Source organism: Camelus ferus, chromosome 19 (assembly GCF_009834535.1).
Source record: "Camelus ferus isolate YT-003-E chromosome 19, BCGSAC_Cfer_1.0, whole genome shotgun sequence".
NCBI lineage: Eukaryota > Metazoa > Chordata > Mammalia > Artiodactyla > Camelidae > Camelus > Camelus ferus.
Genome location: NC_045714.1, coordinates 35697151 through 35712003, shown reverse-complemented (window position 1 = coordinate 35712003; position 14853 = coordinate 35697151). Strand labels below are relative to the sequence as shown.

The following is a 14853-nucleotide window of genomic DNA, read 5'->3' as shown; positions in this document are numbered from 1 at the left end:
TCCCACACCCACTAGAATGGCTATAATAATAATTTTTTTAAATGAAAAGAGCAAGTGTTGGCCATGACATGGAGAAATTGGAACCCTTGTACATTGCCAATGGGGATGTAAAATAGTGGAATGCAATTTGGTAATTTCTCAAGCATTAAACATGGAGTCACTATGTGACCCAGAAATTCTACTCCTAGGTAGAGACCCAAGGGAATTGAAAACAGGTGCTCAAATATATGTGCATGCATGTTCACAGCACACTAGTCACAATAGTCAAAAGGTGGAAACAATTCGAATTTCTACAGATGAACGGATAGGCAAATTGTGGTGTACACATACAATGAAATATTATTCAGCCATAAAAGGAATTAAATACTGACATAGGCTACAACATGGATGAACCTTGAAAATCTTACATTAAGTGAAAGAAACCAGTCACAAAAGGTCACACAGTGTGTGATTCCATTTATATGCAATATCCAGAATAAATTAGTCCATAGATACCAAAAGCAGGTTGGTGGTTGCCAAGGGCTGGGGAGAGGGAGGACAGGAGGAATTGCTTAATGGGTACAGTGTTTGCTTTCAGGAAGTTGGAAATGTTTTGGAATTACACAGAGGTTGTGAATGTAATAAATGTCACTGAACTGTTCACTTTAAAATGGTTAATTTTGTAATGTTGTGTGGATTTCACCTAAAAATATTTTTTAAAAATTGGAGGGGAGGTAATTAGATTTTTTTAATTTATATTTTTATTTATTTTTAATGGCAGTCCTGGGTATTGAATGCAGGACCTTGTACATACTAAGCGTGTACTCTACCACTGAGCTATACCTTCCTTCCCTAAAATATTTTTTAAAATTGCAAACTACATGAAAGTGCCTTGCTATGATGGCTAAACAAATTATGGCACATCCAAACAGTGGAATATTATGTGCCCATTAAAAATACAAGGACGTTTTGGGTGTGGAGGGTATAGCTCAGTGGTAGAGCACATGCCTAGAATGCATGAGGTCCTGAATTCAATCCCCAGTACCTCCATTAAAATAAACAGGTAAACTCAATTACTTCCCCCCCAAAAAAATTCAAGGACATTTTAATGATGTGGAAAAATGCTTACAATGTAATACTAGGTACGTAAGTGGGATAAAAATTGTACATGCAGCATTTTACTAATTACATTAAATAAAACATGCTCAGAAAAGACCATTAAAAATAAATGGAAATGCTCGTTATTCAAAAAATTTTAAAAAGATTTATGTTTCCACTGTTTCAGTATCTACTAAGTGTCAGGCACAGTGAACGAGGTGGATGAAAATCTTTGCTCTCCTGCAGCAGAGAGCAGGTGACAGTGGCCCTGGGTCTAGAGAGAGCTGGGAGGTCAGCAGAGCCAGATTCTTTCTTCCCTTTTTGCCTCAGACTCTCTGGGTCACCTTTCCAAGCCTCAGTCCTCCTCATACACAAAAGGAGCAGGCAACAGCTGCCCCTCTGGAGAGCCATCCAGCCTCTTGGTGCTTTCCCCTAGAAACACCTATAACATGTGCCCAAGACCACACATCCGGGCTGGTCCCAGCAGTGCTGTTGGTTGTCGTGAACAGCTGGAACAATCTGAATGTTCATCACCAGGGGAATGAGAAATAAGGTAGGGTGTTCCCCTGCTGGGGTCCTCCACTTAGAAGTTATAAAGTAGAACTCTGTTTCTCATCCTGGCTAGACCATGACAGCTTATGACAAGAAGGCAGGGGAAAATGAAATTTTGTTAAGAATCTCACAGTTAGATAGCATTTCCTTTAAAACATAGAAAACAATTCTATGTATTCTTTATGCACTCACATGTATGTATTAATTTTTTAAGGGCATGGACTGGAAGGGCTATAATTCATGACAGCGGTTGCCTCTGGGGAAGGAGAAAAACAGGACTGAGAGGAATACCAGGTGGGGAGGCTTCAATTTTATCTGTTACTTTTAGTGATATTATTTTTCAAAAATCTGAAGCAAGCAGGACAAAATGCGAACATTTGTTAATTCTGAGTAGTGGGTTCCTGGGATTTTTAGCATGCTAGTCTCTTTACTTCTGTATTTTAACCCCCTCCCCCTCGTCCCAAAAAGGGATATAAAGCAGTGGAGAGAACTGGTATCTATTGAGGCCTTTCCCTGTGCAGGCCAAAGTGGTTCTCGAGTGTGACCTCTGAACCAGCAGCAATGACCATCATTTGGGAATGCAGATTCTTGGGGTCCTGCACCAGACCTACTGAATCACAAACTCTGGGGTCAAGGTTTAGAAATCTGTGATTCTGATGTGCCGCTGAAGTTTGAGAATCACCGGGTGCCCAGACAATAGTTAGCATGTATTAAGCAGTGCTCTAAGAGCTTTCCTTCAGCATCTCAATCTAATCTTCAAAGCAACTCTATGAGGGAGCCATTATTTTAATATCCCCATCCTACATTTGTGGAAAAGGAGGTACAGAAAGGCTAAATTCCTTGCCCAAAGTCCAACAGGCTGGTTGCTTCCAGAAACCCCTTCCTTAACCACTACAGTAAAGTCTGACATACAAAACCTCGAACATACTCTAGCTCACTGCAGCCTTGGAGGAAAGACTGAATCGCCCCCTTTGACAGATGAGGGAATTGGATTTTAAAGAGGGAGAGTGACTTGTCCAAGGTCTCACAAGGAGGAAAAGTGAGGGGCCAGGTGTCCTGTGGTCTGTCCAGGAGGCTTGGGGTTTGACTTAGACCAGCTGGGGATCAGGGCCCAGCGTGGGAGGAGGTAGCTTAGCCAGCAGACCCAGCTGCAGCCCTGTCTGGGTGTGGCTCACACGTCACGCCTATGGCCAGCTGTCCCCTTCCTCACTATGGCTGCCAATCCGCCGTGACCGTGACCATCACCCACCCCCACCAGGAACCATAAGGGCCTTCCCCTCCCGAGCTCCGTGAAGCCCTTCTTGTTTTTTTTTTTTTTTCCCTCGCAGAAGGGGAACCTGGACAGCCTAGAGAAGTGGCGGCTGAGGCATACAGTCATGCTAAAGCTTTCCCAAGTTCACAGCTGGGCAGTTCCCCTGTTCATCTGGGCACCCTCCCCTGCAGCTCAGCCCCACATCCCACGGCCTGTCCGAACTCCCTCGACGGTCCCTTCCCGTTGCATCCTAGCCTGACCGACCCAGCACCCCCGGCTCCTTCCGCAGCTCAGACTCTCAGGTTGAGCTCACAGGCCAGTGTCCCCCATCCCGGGTCCATGGCACTCACCTGGGCGCCCGCTCCTCGTCCCGCGGGCAGCCCGGATCCTCGCAGCTCGAACGCCCCCCCAGGTTGGCAGCCCCCGGGATCCCGGGGAGTCCGTGCCCAAGTGAAGATGGACTGACTTTTCGAGAAGAGAACGGGGCTGCTTTCCGAGGGGCTTCGGTTCCGTGGGTCTTTTGGGGCCCCACTCGCGCTGGACTGTCGGCGTCCCCTCCCACTCGCCTCTATGCTCGGCGGTGCGCTCGAGCTGAAATCAGGGACGCGGTGGCGCCCACAGGCCAACTGGGTGCCTTAGCCGCGCCCGGGGCGATGCTAACTCCGCCCCCAAGTATCCTAACCCTGCCCCCAAGATTCTAACCCCACCCCAGGGACTGTAATCTCCGACTCCACCTTCCAGGATCCTAATCAAGTCGTCTAAGGATTTTTTAAAAACACCTATCTAAGGCTTCTATCCTGCCCCCAAGAATCCTAATCTCGTCCCTGAAGGATAATAACTCCGCTCCCAAGAATTTTAGCCGGTCCCTCAAAGGTCCAAATCTCCTCCTCGAATGCGTTCTAATTCCGCCTCCCAACGCCCCAAACTGGTCCCAAAGGATTCTAAACCCTTCCCTTCCGGGGAACCCCAACACCTCATCTCCTCCTCCCGAGATCTTAATTCTGCCCCAAAGGATTTTGAATCTCATATCTGAAGGAATTTTAACCTCGCCTACCTGAGATTTCTAATTCTGCCCCCAAGGATTTTAACCCACCCAACCAAAGGATCATAACACCTTTCTTCAAAAGATTCTAACCCAGCCCTCAAGAGTTATGACCCTAATCCTAGGGATTCTAATCTTGCTCCTAGGTGATCCCAACCTGTTTCTGTAAGATTTTATTCCACTCCCCAGGATTCTAATCTGGCCCATCCAAAGATTCCAGGGTTTCTGATGCCACCTATCAAAAGATTCTAAACTGGCTCCGGAGGATCCTAATCACACTCTCGTCACCCTCACAGGATTCTAAATCCACTCCCCTCCCCAAGCATTCCAATCCGTTTTCCCCACCATTCCAACCCCCTTCTTCTAGCCCCAGGCCCTTCCCTAAAGCTGCGTCCCAAGCCTTTCCTGCCCTTCTGTGGTCTACAGTTTCCGCTCTGCAGGCCCCTCGCTATTCAAACGCCAGGCAAAGTTCCTCGCCTGCAGGAACCAGCCTGGCTCACCCCTTGCCGGCTTCCAGGCAGCTCAGAGGACTTTGAAAATCGAGGGGGCGGAAAGTGGGGCTGGAGGGCATAGCTGGAGGCTGCAGATGAGAGATGTGCTCAGACCAGACAAGGGCAAAGCACACCTGCTCCTGGGAAGAGAGGAGCTGTCACCCTAAATTCTGCCGAACACACCTCCACGATGTACAGGAATCTTACTGAGTCTCTAGTCCAAGTGTTACCAGTCAGTTCAGGTCACCATCATCTCTCATTCATTCATTCATTCAGCAATACTATCCTGGGCATTGGGCTACACAGGGCTCCTCAGCCTCAGCATTATTGCCATTTAGGTCCTGGAACTCCTTGTTGTGGGGGGTGCTGTCCCGTGCATAGTCGGATGCTGAACAGCATTCCTGGATTTCATCCAGTAGATGCCAGTAGCAACACACTTCCCCAACTGTGACAGCCAAACATGTCTCCAGATATGACCAAACGTCTTCTGGGAGTCAGTGGGGAGGGAGGACAGAATCCTGAATAAGAAAGATAATGACCTTGCTCTTATGTGTCTGATTTATGTATTTAAATACATTCATGCACTTTAAAAAATAGATAACATTTTAATTATGTGTTTAATTTACTTGGGTGGTACTTATTCAATTTTGTACTTTTTTTCCAGTCCATCACTAGATACTATTGATATCTAGCCATGTTGCTGAAGGTCATTTTCTACATCCTCCATAGTCTACTGATCCATTCCCCTAGTCATGGATACCCAGACTGCACACAACTTCACACTACCATAAACAATGCCATAAGGGGACATCCTCATACATGTCCCCTTGTGAACCCACGTGAGGATTTTATAAAGACTTGCTTTGCTGAGAATGACAGATGCTTGTAGGATGGCGGCTGCTGGGACTCCTCTCCCACCATTTCCCCATACCTTGACCGACCCTCGGTATCATCTGCTGATCTTAATTTGAATTCCCCAGAAGCAAACTCTAGACATGGATTCAAGTGAAAGATGGTTATTTGGAAGATGCAGAAAACACTGGTAGGGGAGTGGATGACTGAGACAGGGAAGGGAAGGAAGCCAATTAAGACATTATCAAACAAGCCCCAATTGTGGGCTTCTGGAGCTCAGTTCCAGTGGGGAAGGAACTCTGGACAGTGTGCTATTCCCACCTCAGAGTTATCCCATGTAAGACATGAGGGAGCTGGGGCATTTATACACCAACTCCTGTCAGACATTGGATGAGGGCTGCTCCCGGGGTGGGGTAGGTTTTAATGCTCCAGGATTTCTGGCCTGCCCCATGCACGGTTCAGCCACCAGAGAGAGCCCCTAGGAAGAGAGATGCAGATGTTAGGGATATGAGAATGTCATTGTCAGCTTTGGCTACATCTTATTCCACAAGTTTGCCATTCTGATGGTAAAGGACCACTGACAGCCAGAACATTCTCCTGTCAACAGCCAGTTTCCCCAGTTTTTTTTTTTTTTTTTTTTGCTATTAAAGTAATGTTGCAGTAAAATCTGTGTATGTGTTCCTAAAGCCCCTATCAATTTTATTAAGACATAATTTTATAAATAAAATGCACCATTATAAACATTCAGCTTGATGAATTTTGGCAATTGTATACATCTCTGTAACCACTACCCTAATCAAGACATAGAACATTTCCATCACTCTGAAAATTTTCCTTACACCCTGTCGCAGTCAATTTCTCCCACCCATTTCCTTAGGTAACAACTGATTGGCTTTTTATCATTATAGATTAGCTTTGTCTTTTCTAGAATTTCACATAAATGCAGTCATACACTATGGGTTTTTTTTTTTTTTTTGTCTTCTTTTTTCTCATACATTGCTTTTGAGAGTCCATGTTGTTTTATGTTCTTGTGTTTTGTTCCTTTTTACTGTTGAGTAGTATTCCATAGTATAGATATATCATTATTTAGTTATCCATTTACTTGTTGATAGCTATTTGGATTGTTTCTGTTACATGAATAAAGCTGCTATGAATATTCATGTACAAGTCTTTGTGTGAACATGTTTTCATTTCTCTTGGGTAAATACTTAGGACTGGAATTGCTGGGTCATATAGTAAGTATATGTTTAACATTATAATACACTGCTAAATTGGTTTTCAAAGTAATTATACTATTATACATTTCCATCAGTGATGTATGGTTTCCAGTTTCTCCCCATCCTAGCCAATTCAGTCATTTTAATAAAAAAAAAATTTCCCACCTAACTCATATTAACATTAAAGAACACTGATACAATTACAGATTTTATCCTAAAACACTGCCTTACCATGGTTTGGGATGGAAAACATTTTGTCTATTCGTGCATTCATTCATTCACTGTCATGGGGAACATAGCTGACCATAAGTAGTGGCACTAAACATTGCACCTTTGGAGTCAAACTAGAGTTCAAACCCTGGCACTGCCATTTATCAACTAAGTGATCTTGCACATGTCAAGTCACCTCTCTGAGCCTCAGTTTCCTAATCTGTCAAGTGGGAATAATAATAGTGTTTACCTCAGTGAGTCATTGTGAGAATCAACTAACATCTTATGCCTGAGAATGATAAGGATTATTAAGAAAAATAAAGGAAAGCAAGGGGAGAGGTGGCAGGGGTTGGGGGGGAGTGATGATGTGGCTGGAGACAGAGTGGTCAGGGATGGCCTCTCTGAAGAGGGCGCATGTCAGCAGAGATCTGCTGAATGGGAGAAGTGAGTCATGGGATAGTCTAGGGGAAGTGTGTTCCAAGTAGAAGGAAGAGTAATAGCTAAGGTCCTGAGGTGCGACTGCACTTGATGTGTTTAAGGAACACAAGGAGGCCAGTGTAGATGGAACAGAGTGGGCATGGAGGGGAATAGAAATGATGCTGGAGGAGTTGTGGGGATAGATTGTGAGGCCATGAACATCTTAGTATTGATGTTAAACTTTGACACCAGATGGGAGCCACTGGAGGGTTCTGAGCAGAGGAGTAAGCCACACTGGCTTGTGTTTTAATGGGATCTCTCTGGCTGCTGGGGGGAGAATGGATTGAAGGGCCCAGGGGGAAGCAGGGAACCCAGTGAGCAGGCTGTGGCAGTCATCCAAGGGCAAGATGAGGGCAGCATGGTCCAAGGTGGTGGCAACTGGCAGTTGTAGGAGCTCAGAGAGAAAAAAGATCGGAATGCCTGAGACTTCATGGGTATGTACAAGGAGAGTCACTACAGCACCACTTTTACTAGGACAGGACTGGAAATAATCTAAATGTTCATCATTTGGGGACTGGGAAAATAAACAATAACACAATAATGGAGTACCAAGCAGTTGTCAGAAAGGATAAGGATGTGTGAAAACGCGTTATATTTCTATACAGGAACAATGAATAATCTGAAAATAAAGTTAAGGAAACAATTTCACTTACAATATCACCAAAAAGAATAAAGTACTTGGGAATAAATTTAACAAAACAAGTGCAAGATTCCCTGAAAATTAAGATACTTTCTTGAAAGATGCTTAAGAAGAACTAAATAAAGTCATCTTACAGGATGGACAAAATATCTCATGGAAAAAGACATCCCTTAGTGGATTGGAAAACTTAGCATTGATATGCCCCAGAGTGATCACCCTAATCCCTGTCAAACCCCAGATGTCTTTTTTTTTAATAGACAAGCTCATCCTAAAATTCTCATGGAAATATACAAGGAACCAAGAACAGCCAAAACAACCTTGAAAAAATAACACAAAATTGGAGAACTCACACTTCCCAATTTGAAAACTTACTACAAAGCTACAGTAATCAAGACACTGTGGTAAAGGTAGAAATAAAGATCAATGGAACAGAATTGAGAGTCCAGAGTAAACCCTCACATTCATGGCCAATTGATTTTCAATAAGGTGGTCAAGACAATTCAATGAGGGGAAAGAAAAGTCTTTTCAACAAATGATGCTGAAACAACAGGATATCCCCATGCAAAATAATAAAATTGAACCCCTACCGCACATTATCCACAAAAATTAGTTTAAAATGGATCATAGACCTAAATGTATGAGTTAAAAGTATAAAACTCTTAGAAATAAATCTTTGTGAGGGGGGAGGAATTAACTCAAGTGGTAGAGTGCATGCCTAGCATGCACAAGGTTCTGGGTTCAATCCCCAGTATCTCCTCTAAAAATTAATAAATAAATGAACCTAATTACCTCCCCCCCAAAATAAATAAAATAATTTTTACAAAAAGAAGTAAACCTTCGTGACCTTGGGTTAGGCAAAGCCTTCTCAGGTGTGACATAAGTGACAAAAGAAAAAACAGATGAATTGGACTTCATAAAAATGAAAAACTTGTGCTGCAAATGATACAGTCAAGAAAATGAGAAGACAACCCATGGAATGGAAGAAAATGTTTGCAAATCATAGACCTGATAAGGTACTGGTATCCTGAATATATAAGTAACACTTACAACTCGATAATAAAAATATAACATGATTGAAAAGTGGGCAAAAGATTTGAATAGATATTTCTCCAAAGACGCTATACAAATAGCTAATAAGCACATTAAAAGATGCTTAATATCACTAGTCATTAGGAAAATACAAATTAAAGCCACAATGAGATGCTATTTCACATCCATTCGAATGGCTAATAATAAAAAAGACAGATAATAGCAACTGTTGATGAGAATATGAAAAACTTAGAAACTTTGTATACTGTGGTGAGAATGTAAAATGGTGCAGGCTCTTTGGAAAACAGTGTGGCAGATCCTCTGAAGGTTAAACATAAAGTTACCATGTGACCCAGCAAACCCTCTCCTAGGTTTCTACCCAAGAAAATTGAAAATATATGTCTACATAAAAATTTACACATGAAATTTTTATAGCAGTATTATTCATAATAGCCCAAAACCGGAAACAACTCTGATGTCCAGCAATCGATAAATAAAATGTGCTATATCCATTCAATGGAATATTATTTGGCAATAAAAGGGTATGAAGTTCTGATACATGCTAAAACATGGATGAAAATGTGTTAAGTGAAAGAAACCAGTCACAAAAGATCATATATTGTATAATCCCATTAATATGATATGTCCAGAATAGGCAAATCTACAGAAACAGAAAGTAGATTAGTGGTTGTCCAGGGCTGGGGTTGGGGAGAAATAAGGAGTGGTTGTTTTTTTTGGGGGGGTAATAAAAATATCTTAAAAATTTATTGTAGTAATGGCTGCACAAATCTGGGAATATATTAAAAATTACTGGATTTTATATTTAAATTAATGAATATGTTAGTTATAATTCAATTTAAAAATTTTTTTAAAAGAATGAAGAAAACCTTTATGTACTAATATGGAACAAGTGAGTAAGGGGGGAAAGCAAGGTGCACAAAAGCTTCTATTGTATTTTACCATTTGTGTCAACCAAAAAAACAAGTGTGTGGGAATTTACCAGCATATGCCTAGACTGCGTCAGGAAGGGCACACAAAGGAAACAGTCCCAGTGGTTTCTTCCAGGGAATGGAACTGTGTGGCTGGGGGACAGAGGAGGGAGGGAGACTTATTGGTCCCAGTATACCCTTTGTCCTCTGGAATTTTGAACCACCTGAAAATATTAACTATTCAAAAATTAAGTCATTTTTTAAAAACTCAGAGACTTCATGGACAAGATTGAATTGAGGCTGGGTAGGATTTTTAGAGGATGAAGAGTCAAGAAAGTTTCTGAATATGCACCTGACACTGTGGCCAGGGGTGTCGGAATGATGAAAGCAAAGGCATCAAGAATGGACTGACAGCCTCTCACTTTGGGTAAGTTACTCAACTGCTCCTGCCCCTGCTTCCTATTCTGTGAAATGGAATGGTAAGAGTTTTTACTTCACCAGATCATTGGATCATTGAATCATTGCATTGCAAACTCATTATTATGCCCTCACTTACACCATCTCATTTAATCTCTTTGAGATGGAGATGATTATAAGTGGATGGCTAAGAGAGGTAAAGACACTTGCCCAAGGTCATACAGTCAGCAACAAATTCCAAGCCAGGTCTGTGAGCCTCCAGTGTGTCCCCAAAGGCCATGATTGTAACAGCTACACAAACTTAGGAAGTGTGATCTGGAGATTGAGGAGTAGGGAGAGAGATACTGACTACAGGACAGACACAGGGCTCAGTCCTGGAGGGAGGGCAGGAGCTAGGGAACAAAGTAGGTTCACTTTACAGGGAGTCAGAAGCTGGCTCTTTCAAAAATATATTTTCCTATTTCAAGTTCTTTGGGAACTGCTGATTGTTCTATATTCAAAACAGGATAGCAGATGGGGAAGAGAGCCACAATGATTATTTCAGGGCTCAGATATTTCCCCTTTTATTTGCAAAGTAGCCAGTGTTCACTTCACCGCTACACCCTCTCAGGCAGGAGGTCACTGCCGACCCCATTTTCCAAGAGGCAAATGAAAATCTGAGAAGACAGTCCTCAGCAGGTCCTTGACCGCTCTTCTTAAAAAAAACTCCTTCATCTCCCATCTTTTCACTCCACCCCACCCTGCCCTGGCTTATTTTTCTCCAGAGAACTTGTCACCGTCAGGCACTCTAATACATATTTATATGTTAACTTGTTTGTTGTCTGTCTCTTCTTTTTTTTTTTTTTTGTGCAAGTTCCATGCAGGTACTGTTCATGTGCACGTTTTACAGATGTAGAAACTGAATGAATGAAGGAAATTGAATGAATGAAAGAAACTAAATGAATGTGCGTTTACTGAATGACACTGCTGGGATCCAAACCCTTCATTTTTTGATTAATTCTATTAACATGTATTAAGGGCCTACAGGGTGGTTTCTAGACTTTTCTCTACACATTTACACACATACATAGGTAAACACAAAACCATGTTATTTTTTAAAAAAATGAACATACTTGCTATACTATTCTGTAAGCATGTCTTGGGGCTCTCTCCATGTTGATTCATATATATCTTCTCAGTTTTAAATTGCTGAGTAGGATGTGCCCTCTTATCCAAGATTGGAGGCTCAGAGAGGAGGTCTTGCTCAGGAACAGAAAGTAAGTTAGAATAGCTGGGATGGGAACGCATTGTCCTAGCTCTCAGGTCTGGGCACACCCTGCAGGAACGGGGGCATGGCTGGGGCCTAGGCCCTTTTATCTCTCCAAATGCCGCCAGGAGCTAGGAGGACAAAACTGGACAAGGTAGTCTGGGCCCTCAAGCAACGCCCAATCCAAATAGGGAGACAAAAAACTAGACCGATAACTTAGAGAAGTGGAAAATTCTGGGGTAGAGAGAGAGGCTCATGATATTGTAGAACCAAATAGGAGGGATACTGGTCCAGCCTGGTGTACATCAGGAGGACTTCTTGAAGGTAATAGGTTGAGGCTTAAATGATGCTAGTGGAATGTCATAGCAAAGGGTATTCCAACAGAAGGGACAGCCTGACAATGACTTGAGGGAGGAAGAGCCTGGCCTGTTTGAGGAACCACAAAACTTCTGTGTGGTTGATGCCTGAAGCCCTAGGCAAGAACAGACGGGCCATGAGGCTGGGGACCGTAGCAGCAGCAGAAGCGGCAGCGGATAAGGAGCTGGGGCTTTCTCGTGTGGGTGACCAAGGGAGGCTGGCTTGTAGGCCTCTCGGAAGCTTACCTACCCCAGGTACCATCCTTGAAACAGCTGACCTCCTATTCAGGGGTGTGGCGGGGATGGGGATATTAGGGGGTGTCCACGAAGTTGTTTTTCTGCCCCAGCTGCGTGGCCACCTCCAGCTGATGGGTCTCCCCGAGGGGGAGGGGTTGGGAGACCGTTCGGTTTCACAACCCTCCTCCCTTCCCCCAGCGTCTCCGGAGGCCAAGAAAAGAGGAAGCGCTACGCTGACTTCCTCCTGGGTCCGGGTGCGCTTGAGTCCAGGCCTATTCTTTGGAGGGGCAGGGGAAACGGAGGGGGCGGGGCCCGGAAGGGGCGGGGCAGAGCGGGACTTGCCCGCCCGCCAGCGCTCAGCCGGATAAAAGGGCCTGGCCCCGCCCCGTCCCATTCTAAGATGGCAGAGCTCCTGCAGAATGCTCCCAAGCTTGGAGCTAGGAGAACCCGTTGGCACCTCAGCTCTTTTAACGTACTGTTTGTTCCTGAGCAAGACCTCCTCTCTGAGCCTCGCATCTTGAATGAGCGGGTACAAACTACCCAGCAGTTTAACACAGACGGTGCATATGAATTAACATGGAGAGAACCTCCAAGACATGCTTGCAGAATAGTATGGAGAGTACATTCATTAAAAAATACACAACCCCCCATGTTTTTTGTATTTACCTATATATGTGTGTAAAGGTGTAGAGAAGAGCCTGGAAACTACAGAGTAGACGAGAACAGAGACTGTCACTGAAGAAGAGAGGAACACTGGGGTCAGGGAGAAAGAGATGGTGACCTTTTTCTCTTTTTTTAAACTAGACTCTATTTGTTTTTATTTGTGTAGTTAAAATAATAATAATAAATGAGAGGATTGGTATACATGGTTATCGAGAGTCCTTTTCCCCAAATATTTTATTATGAAAATTCTCAAACGTAAAACAAAATTGGAAGACTTTTACAACAAAACCCCTAGACTCACCACGTACATTCTACCTGTTTTATCACATGTCCATCCATCTAGCCCTCCATCAGTTCATCTTTAAAATGTGTTTCAGAGTAACTTATTTTGGCACACATAATATTACCTAGAGTTCAGTGTTTGCTTATGGTATTTTTAATGTAAAATTTATGTACAACAAAGTGCTTAAGATTAAGTATTTCTTTGCTGAATTTTTACAAATGCATATACATCTGTGTAACTTCAAAGCCATTAAAATAGACATTGCCATCAATCCTGAAATTTCCCCTTTGTCCTGAAGGGTATTTTAATTGCCAACATTCTGTGAGTCGGCATTCAACACAGGGCTGGGTATGTAGTAAGTGCTCAATAAATATTGGTTGAATGGTTGAATGTGCACATGGTCTGCTCCCCTGAGGGCAGGACCGTGTCTTTTTCTCTTGCATTCCCCACAGAATTGATATGCAGTAAATGCTTAATAAAGACTTATTGACTGTATTAATTATATATTGCTGTGTAACAAATTACCCCCAAATTTAGCAGCTGAAAATGTTATAAATGCAAGTAGCTAGATTCATTTCAAAAAAATGCAGGCCCATTAGTTCGTTCCTTTCTGCCTGTACTTCCTAGCCTGCCATGGCAGGGCCTTCTCAGTCTGACCATTTCTCTGGTTTCCTCTCCTACAAATCCTGACCCTCACCTCACACACCCTGTGCTCCTCCAGCAACAATAATGGTCGCATTTACTGAGCACTTACTAGATGCCCTTTCATGTGGATTATCTTGTTTAAGCCTCACCACAATCTCTGAGACCCATGAGGGTGATGTTATTATTACCTCATTTTATAGATGAGGAAACCAAGATCCAGAGACATTTCGGGGCTTACCCCAAGGTCACCCAACTAGCAGATGACAGGGTTAGGACTCAAAACCTCTCAGTCGGACCTTGGAGCTGGAACGCCTAAGTTGTGCACTGGTACCCACTGGTTACCAGTCCTGGTGTGTGCCCTGCTCCTTCAGCTCCCCTCCCCTCCACATCCCACCCCCGCCGCTTGTGCCCAGGCTGGGCCTGCCTGGGGGGCTCTCCCTGCTATTCTCTACCTGCCCCAAATCTCACTCATCCTTCAATGTCTTGCTCATATGTCACCTTCGAGAAGCTCCTTCCAGCCTCCCCAGAAAGTGCTGGTTTCTCATTCTTTGATTTTACAGTTGAGAACTTTGTGCAGTGATAATTTGGGGACCATCAGGCTAGGAGCCCTCCAGCAAGTGGGGATTATTCTGTCTCTCCTTCTAGTGACTCACAGTTCCTGGCACAGAGTGGGTGCCCTCTAAACGACAGAGACCAAATGGCAGTGGCCCCAGGTTGTGAAGGATTGCTAGGAGTCTCCAGTTGGAGTCTGGGACAGGGTAAGAAGTTGCAGTGCCCCCAAATGGGAGGGGCTTGGGTATAAGGGGCAGCTGGAGACATTTTCACTAACCACCATTTGTCCGTGGGTTGACACTGCCCATAGGGGATCCAGCTGGGAGGGAAGTTCCATCCTTACCCCACTCCTAAAGGTCTTTAGGAATCAACTGTCCCACCCCCCGGGGGGTTTCCCGTCTTGCTGTGCTAGGAACTGAACCTTGATGGGAAGTGATCCTGGCAGGGTTTCCAAACACTGCAGGAGGAAGCAAGGTCAGAGGCCCCATGCTCAGAGCCTGGGTTCTTTGGACCTCAGAAATCAAGGGGTTACATGGCTTTGGTAAGAGAGTAGCTCCGGAGTGGGTGGGGACTTCCGTGGGGTATGAGGGAAATTGCTCCATCCTCGGAGCTGTGGGGTAAGAGCTGTCCCAGCATCTCTCAGCAGCCCTGTTGCTGGACCTATATTAGGACTAGGTGATTTCTGA

At 43.9% G+C, this 14853-nt stretch overlaps 1 protein-coding gene and 1 non-coding gene across 3 annotated transcripts in view; one reads left to right on the top strand and one right to left on the bottom strand.

Annotated features, from left to right (window-relative positions):
* Nucleotides 1–3541, bottom strand: part of HCK (HCK proto-oncogene, Src family tyrosine kinase) — a 36475-nt gene extending 32934 nt beyond the window's left edge. Inside the window, exon 1 of one of the 2 annotated variants that reach the window (XM_006179238.3) lies at nt 3232–3541. The gene's annotated coding sequence lies outside the window, so the exon portion shown is untranslated. The remainder of the gene's footprint in view (nt 1–3231) is intronic. The other variant, XM_014554669.2, reaches the window with a different exon arrangement.
* On the top strand, nt 958–1029 carry TRNAS-AGA. The gene has a single exon. It is a non-coding gene; the product is annotated as a tRNA-Ser (tRNA).
* Nucleotides 3542–14853: the final 11312 nt, after the last annotated feature.